Source organism: Dendroctonus ponderosae, unplaced genomic scaffold (assembly GCF_020466585.1).
Source record: "Dendroctonus ponderosae isolate FM_Combo_2020 unplaced genomic scaffold, Dpon_F_20191213v2 Dpon_F_20191213_10, whole genome shotgun sequence".
NCBI lineage: Eukaryota > Metazoa > Arthropoda > Insecta > Coleoptera > Curculionidae > Dendroctonus > Dendroctonus ponderosae.
The window spans coordinates 2,191,839-2,199,975 of record NW_026017111.1 but is presented as its reverse complement, the minus strand read 5'-3'; the positions used below and the strand labels follow the sequence as shown (position 1 = coordinate 2,199,975).

The window sequence follows — 8,137 nt, the reverse complement described above, 5'->3', positions numbered from 1 at the left end:
CTCGAATGGTTCTTGAGAAACTTCGAAAAAAGCAGCGCCATGTTTAAGTGGATTTTGCAACTAAAAAAAAACCCACGCAAATCTAAAATTTCTCGAATTCAGCATTTTTTGAAAAAACTTCCAACCTTTCCTTATCGACGGTTCACTTTCTAAAAGGGCCATTTATTTCTGCCTAGAATGATGTACAAATGAGCGTTCTTGCTCATTTTGCCTCCGAGACATGAGCAAAAACGTGATGATAAACATGGAATTTTGGCGTAATCTTACGCTAGCCTTGCACAAAACGAGGATAATTTTTCTAACTTCATAGAAAACAGAAGACTGTATTTTTTCTACATAACCCCCCCCCCTGAATCTAAAGCTGGATCCGCCCCTGGATCAGTTGGGGTTTTTAAAACTTGGCTTTTCAACAATGAGTTTAATATTTTCACTACCGATTGACTTCAAAACTCCAAATTTCGAGCTTAAAGAGGAAATTCGCTGAAAATATCGACTTCATGCTGGAAGTTTCGATATCCAACATTTCTACAGTTTATCATGTCCATGCATATTTCAGTTCGGTGATTAGCCTTTACATAGATTCGAAACTATGCATGATTATGCATGGCCTTTCGCTGGCATTCATTTTGGATGGGTTAAAATGTGTTCTTTGCGGGGACTCCCACAATGGCTGAATTTTTAACTAAGATAAATTGTTTAACTTACCAGTAACAAGTGTAATTGGCAGCGGACACCGCAAGTAATCTAGTATCGATGTTTTGTCAAACAATAGTGGTTTTAATATTGGATGCGATGCGTACCGTAGCAATTTGTTCTCCAGTTTGTCGATAGAAACGGACAAACGATAATTTGTCCACAGTCTGCATACTTAAACGAGTTCCAGCTCTGTTTTATACATTCATGTTTGCAGCCTTTGGGCCCATCAGCGAACGAAAGTATCAACGTGCCCAAATATTCAACTGTTGTAGACGCATAGTGTTTAACCCAGCTGAAACTGGACACTTTGAAATATGCAATTAGAGAAATTGGATAACGCGATTTCCATTAATACACACAAAACTAAACGGAATTCATGCCAATCAAATGGTCACCGTTATTTATAATATGCAAGAATGGCACACTGTGCGCCATACCAAGACTGTCTAGACTGTTTTGATGCTAAACAATCGTAAATTGCGGTGTTTTTTTAAGCATTCTGGATGTAAAGATGTAAAAGACGCAAAAGGTAAGTTGCATTTTGGGCACGGGAATTCCAATCGCTCAAATTCAGGGATTTGTAAGCTTCAATGGCCGCTTGGGTTCGTTTTAATTCGGCGCTGATTGTGATGAAAATAGGGTCGAACATAAGGCAATTTCAAGGGTCGCCTTCGCAGAGATTTTATACAAATTGAGGGCGGCGCCGCTAAAAGGGCTTCTTCGGCCGAACTGTTATCAAAGAGAGAACAAACCCATGGAAATTAGTCAGCTTAACCGAAAAGAAATAGCCGGGCCGCGTTAATTTATGGAACGTTTGGCGAAAATTTAATCAGAATTTGGTCGGACAACTACACAGAAATTGCATCGACCGCAGAGCTATTTTCTCTTATGATATTAAGCCAAATCCTAATCCGGCACATTCTAACTAAGCTCAAACTAATGTTGGCCCTACGGAAGTGGGGGATGGGCGGCCAGCCCGAACTGAGGGTCCAGCGAGTTTCCATTGTTTTAATCGAACTCATCTCCAGTTCTCATTTCGGGCAAATGTTAGCGACCATGGCGGGGGGGATATTAACGCTCCGGTGGGGGCGTGGGGGCACATGCTGGCCCTTCGCCCCCACGGCTTTATCGACCCACCAACTTACAACTTTATAGGACTTATTTCTGGGTATTTGGGGCCGGTTGCTGTTAAGCAGCCAAAAACCAACAAGGGTTTATTGACTCTCAAATTTCTCTGAAAACTTTAAATATTTCTAATTAGTCGATAAAATGTGCTTATTTAGGTCAATAAACAAGGGGTCCCGTGGGCGCGTGAACAAAAGAATACTGACCTAACTTTCACCAAGAAAAATGTCTGGCTTCACTGCTATTGATGCTAGTGATGGTCAAACGTCTTCAAAACAAGCTCCTTTTCGAAAAAAATGGCTGTGAATTTGTTCCTACGTAAAACTCCGGTTGGGTTGAAGCAACCGAGTTCATCGGCTTGAGACAAGTGAGGAATTCTTGAGTGTCTTGGTGCAAAAACTACCAGAACTTTTCATTTCGTGCCTGGGATCAACAGATTTTTTTTTGAGTTGATGCTCTGGTCCTTTGTTGATATTCTTGTTCGCTCTGTAAAATCTTGCAGCAGACAGAGTTTTTGCGTAAAAAAATATTTTTGTTCTCTTGCCATCTGACAATTTCCGAACTGCGAAATTTTTGCATCAAAAGACGACGATCTGACCTAACTTTTACCCGGAAAAATGTTTGGTTTCACTGCTATTGATGCTAGTGATGGTCAACCGTTTTCAAAACATGCTCTTTTTCGAAAAAAACGGTTGTGTATTTGTTCCTACGTAAAACTCCGGTTGGGTTGAAACAACCGAGTTCATCGGCTTTGGACAAGTGGGGAATTCTTGGGTGTCTTGGTGCAAAAACTACCAGAACTTTTTATATCGTAGCGCAAATCTAGTGACTTTTTTGAGTTGATGCACTGGTCTTCTGTTGAAATTTTTGTTATCTCTGTAAAATCTTGCAGCATACAGAGTTTTTGCGTAAAAAAATATGTTTGTTGTCTTGCCATCTCACAATTTCCCACTCCAAACTTACTTATGTCAGGGCCATATTTTGCTCAACAGCGTGTCTAAATTAGAGCCAAAGACTTTCTAGCCCGAAAAAAGCCCGAAACGTTCCTCAATCTGTGTTTGGCTTAAAAAAGTGCGCAACTCACGGCTCTATTCCCCAACAGCAATTAGAGCTCAACAGGTTTTCTAAATTTGATCCAAATCGGCGTGAAAACTTGAAACATTCCTAAATTAATGTTTTATTACGCAAAGTTTTATGCAAAATTTGATATTTCGGGAAACTTTCCCGTAGAAACCCCTGCTAAAACACCAACCGTTCGAAACATACATCGGTTCATTTTTGTTTAATAACTCATAGACTTTTTGGGACAATTTTCGGCTTAATTTTGAAATGCGCCATGCAGGCGCATTAAATCTCAAAAAATAAGCTGGTGGAAACGAACGAAGCCAATGCCTGCGGAAGAACGACACCATTTTTTGTTAATCACCCAGTATTTGGCTCCGATTGAACGCCAAATCAATGTTGTTTTGAACGAGAGGAAACAGGAGTGTCCGTAATTACTTTTCCAGCTAATCCCATTGAACAAATACCAGAGCTGATTATACGGGTAGACTGGAACGTTCTAAGAGAATCACAGAGAAGGGTGTTAGCTGCCTGGCATTCACTTGCTGAATGGACGCTAGTTAAAGCCCATCTTAATTGCCGCCATAAAACAAAACCCGTAAATAACGGCTTTCGATGGATTTGCATTCATTTGGTTTCATTTACAATGTTTAATTAACGCTGTTGGATAATCGACAATGAGAAACAGTTCATGCTAACTTACGTGATGCTCTACTGCAGTAGACGACGGTTTAGGTTCAGTTCGAGAGTGAATTTCGTGATTTAACTCGACATAATCGTCTTGAATGGGTATCGAGCTACGAGCAAGTCGAGGTGTCAATGAGAGCAGGTGGTTAATCTGTCGTCCAGCTCATAATGAAGTGTTAATAAGCCCACGCCTAATCTATAAACCTCAACGTAGCAATATTGTGTGTTACGCCGAGACAACGGAACACACTGCCGGTGTTAATTGTGCCTCACCACTGTTTGATGATCAAAGAGACAAAGCTCCATATTGCCTCGAAATAATCCACTGTCCTAATTGAGTGCGAGGTTTTGAGGGATTTGGACCAGAAATGGCAATAACTTTACGGAAAGCTCCCGTAAAAAAGCGCAATTTTCTTTCCCAACTTCATCCTACAGGGTGATACAAATTTGCTCTTTCGTGGGCAAGTAAGTTTGATAGAAACAAGAATTCTGGTGAATTAACCATCAGCTGTTGAACAAGCGTAAAAAGAACTAAGTTTTTCAGCTTTTGTGGGACTATGCCCAGAGGGGAATGTGGCAAAGCCTAAAAGCAAACTCAGACATTTCAGTCCTCAACTATGGGCGCAGATTTGTCCGTTCTATAGCGCAATTCAAGTTCGCAAATTAATGCAAAACGCCCGTACTTTATTCACATAATAAATTCGTCCGTAACATCCGAAACTGATAGAAACGCCCAAACCTAATTTTGCCGATGTTGTGTGTACGATATGCAAATATCGCCACGTCCCAAGGCATCAAGTTACTATCTAGTTTTAAAATTTCAACTGACACGAACCGAAAGTCGATACCGTCACGTACGGTCCGGCTCTATTTCCTATTGGTCAATTTCTGTCAACACGTGAGCCCACAACGTTTCTGGAAACTCAGAAACTCCTTCATGAAAGTTTCCCATCAAGTTTGCCTTCCAACGTTTTTTGAGCCCCATATACATATATAGAGCCATTGAGTCTATAGTAAGGTATGCCTGGTTAACTCAGTGAATTTTTAGGAGTTGGCGCAGTGCTGCTCAAATGGTTCGTGCGCCAACCCAACGCCGTAACTCAGTTCCGTCGCTGGGAAAATGTTGATGACTTTTTTTAATTGTTTTTAGATTTATTCAAATTTCAATCAATCAAGATCGAGTCTTGAAATTTCAAAATTTTCCGGTTTTAGCCAAGTATGTAAGTTAAAAGTCGCAATTTCTTATGTGAATTCAGAATTTTCACTTCAAGTCCGGGTGCAAGCACGAAATGTTCAGTTGAATATCAAAAGGGTTTGACGTCAACAAGTTAATTGTTTGGACTTAAAAGTTTGTGCTTAAAATCGAAAATTTGCTTAAAGTTCCATTTTAATCTTTCAGCTCCAAACTTAGAGTTTATTTTCTAAATTTTCCGCTTGAAGCGAAATATTGAATTCCTATCCAGTTTCAAGTTTCTATTGTTTAAATCACTTTTTTGTCGAAAATTGTTGAGCTAATTATCCAAAAACCATAGCGATTCCTTTTTGCACGGAATTTTGAGTTTCACTATGAAATGTCTTGTATGAATTCAAAATTTTGAGTTTAACGCCAAAATGTGTTCAACGCAATGGAGAAAGTTTCTTTTGAATCAGAGATGTTTGTCTGATGTGAAAACTTTGAGTTGAAGACTGAAATTTCTTAATTCAAGTTTATACACTAAAGTCTGAGTTTGTAGTAAATAGTTTGGGCTAATTACTTGATATTAAATGCAAAATTGCAGTTTATTATCGAAAATTTATATTTAGTTTCGAGCCAAATCGAGAAAATTCGAATATAAACCAAAACTTGTTTGTTCTATCTAAATCTAGAATTCCTGCCGTCTAAGTGTTGACCGCGACGTTAAAATAAATCGGAATTTGTTTGTTTGAAATAAAAACTTCAAGTCAAATTTTCGCATTTCAAGAATGTGGGGAAAATCTGGAGTTTGCAGTCAGACTTTTGAATTTATTCTTGAGCTTTCCATCAATAAATGATGTTCAAGTTGGTGACGAAAAACTAAGTTTGCTTCAAAATGTCTAAAACATCGAGCTTGCAATCGCAATTTTGAGTTTATTGTTGAACCATGAAGTTTGTTTTTAGAAATTTGAAGCCTTAAAGCAAAATTAGTTTTTTCTATCAACGATCCATGTTTAATATCGAATGTGTGCTCGTTAAGTTTATTATTGAAAACATTTCAAGTCTCAAGTTTGGAGTAAAACAGTTGTGTTTAATTTAGTGTTCGGATCGGAAATATTGGATTTCCGCATCCCATAGTTTCGAGTTTGCAGATACATTTTTGTGTCGAGATGTAAAGTTTGTTTACAAAATTGTTGAGTTTGCAGCCCAAAAATCGAGATAAAGGATAGTTTTGCTTAAACAAGGAAGGTTTTTTCCTTCCGCAATCTTTTGCAACTAATTTCCGTCAATAAATTTATGAAATCCGTATTTGAAATTTGGCCAAAACCGCTGGAAAGTTGGAAGTAAAGCGAGAAAACCACCTCTGAAGATGCCAGCGGGGCGTGCTTGCGAAACGTCAGGAAAAAGTTTGATTGCACCACGCGAGAGACTTTTTCGGCGCGTGCGGTTGAAAAATCCAAATGGCAAACACCGATGTATATCAGACGACAACATAATTAGCCAATTGATATCGATAAATCAAACAGGGCAATTCCAAAATACCTAAACAGCGAATTAACAAACAATTTTAGCGAGAGATAATAGTCGTTTGCTTAAATTGATATACGTTTACGTTCGCCAATATTCGATCAATTTCCCCTTTGTAGCTACCCCAAATATCCGTTTTAATTGTATCAATTGGCGACCTTGCGTGTTCCCTGCAAAAGCCGACACTTTTTTCCGATCGGAATTCGTCGGATGTTGTAAAAACCCATCGGATCCTGATGGTGTGTCTGTCAGCGATCAATTAGATTAGAAAAAGCCCCGCAAAAAACATCATTGTTGATTAATAAAGGAACTTTCCGACCGAACATTCTGGAACTAGAAGAGGAGTTGTGTATTCGTTGAGCTGACAATGGGGAATTTAGTTTGGAAGCATGCTGATAGCCATCGAAACTTTACGGGCCCGAAACATGAATATTTCGAGCCCGAACTTTTACTACCAAACATAAAAGCTCCCCAGCTTCTCTGCCGAACTTATTAAACGCATTTGCTGGACGCTGTCTTTATGCTGGTGGTGCCAAAGTGTTTATGTATATTCGGGCGTGAATACGCTTTAATGAAACTCAACTCGCTTTATTACGGGCAAAATATCTGAGGAATAGGAAATTGGGTTTCGGCCCCGAAATTCTGCCTCATTTAAATCCATTCATTCCGTTCAAAGGATGCAATGCGAAAGCGTAGAAAGTTCCGTTCCAGCCGCAGAAAAGTCATCAATCGAAAATCTCCAGCTCGCGTTCCCATGCCCCGGCTGAAAATCTTGCAAATTAATGTAAAATTATGCCCGTCTTAAATCGAACGTTTTCATATGAAAAGAATCCGAAATCAACCTGTATGTTCACATGGACGGACAGTCGATAGTGCACCCCTTTACTGGACGCTTACTTCCCTGTGCCCTTCAGGTCAGCGCTTCGGGTCATAAGGGATGGACAAACCCCAATAATAACTCGCGTAAGAAAAGCCCTGGAAAATTTGTATGCGGATAGTCGAAAGTGCATAATTGTGGGATCTCAGAGCACTGAAGGGCTGAAGCAGTTCGGAACGCAAAAAATCACAGTTCTTCCACTTGCATCAGCAAAAATCAAGGAATAAACCATCAAGTGGCATTAACAAAAAATGCTTTTTGGTCATACAAAGTTTCTTTTAATACCTTTGGAGCTTTATAGCGAAATGTAGAGTTCATTAGGAACAATTCAAGCTTGAGATGGAATACGTTTGCTCGATCTCGCTTGTTCAGCTCAATATCGAAAACACCAGTTCGATCACATTTCGACTATGAAAATTCTACGTTTATATTCGAATATTTGAGCGTTTGCGACAATTTTTCGTTCCGAAACCCTCAGGCCAAGTTTTTAGTGTAAGAATTTGTGCTTGAACTCGAAATTTCGAGTTTGAGGCCAAAGTTTGACTCATTCAAATGATTGAAGTTGAAATGAACACGAACGGTTTAGTAATTAAAAATCGAGACTCGCTCTCTTCAGAATTTCATTGAATTTTTCGAAAAATAACAGAAAAATTGTCCAATCTTTATGCGTCCAAAAAGGCGATTTGGAATGTTTTAAAGCGAACGGTTGAGTTTACTGTCAATTATTCACGTTTCAGTGCGAATTTGTCTATTTTATGTCGCTATTTTGTCATTTTTTGTATTATCAAGTTTCATTTTTTTTCAAACTTCTTTTTGGGTATTCCGCCTCAAAAAATTTTTGTCTTTAAAAAAGACAGAATTTCCGCACGTCTTTTATTACAGATTGATAAATATTGCTCCTATTTCGCAATATGAACGAATTATTTATCAAAAAGTAATCAAGAACTATCACCTAGAGGGTATCCTGCGACACACTTAGGCTCAAGCTG

General features: G+C 38.9%; 1 long non-coding RNA gene across 1 annotated transcript; it reads right to left on the bottom strand.

Annotated features, from left to right (window-relative positions):
* Positions 1-2,985: 2,985 nt before the first annotated feature.
* Positions 2,986-3,707, bottom strand: LOC125502790. The gene is made up of 2 exons (XR_007280536.1): positions 3,587-3,707; positions 2,986-3,382 (listed from the first exon to the last, which is right to left on the bottom strand). It is a non-coding gene; the product is annotated as an uncharacterized LOC125502790 (long non-coding RNA).
* Between the last annotated feature and the right edge of the window lie 4,430 nt (positions 3,708-8,137).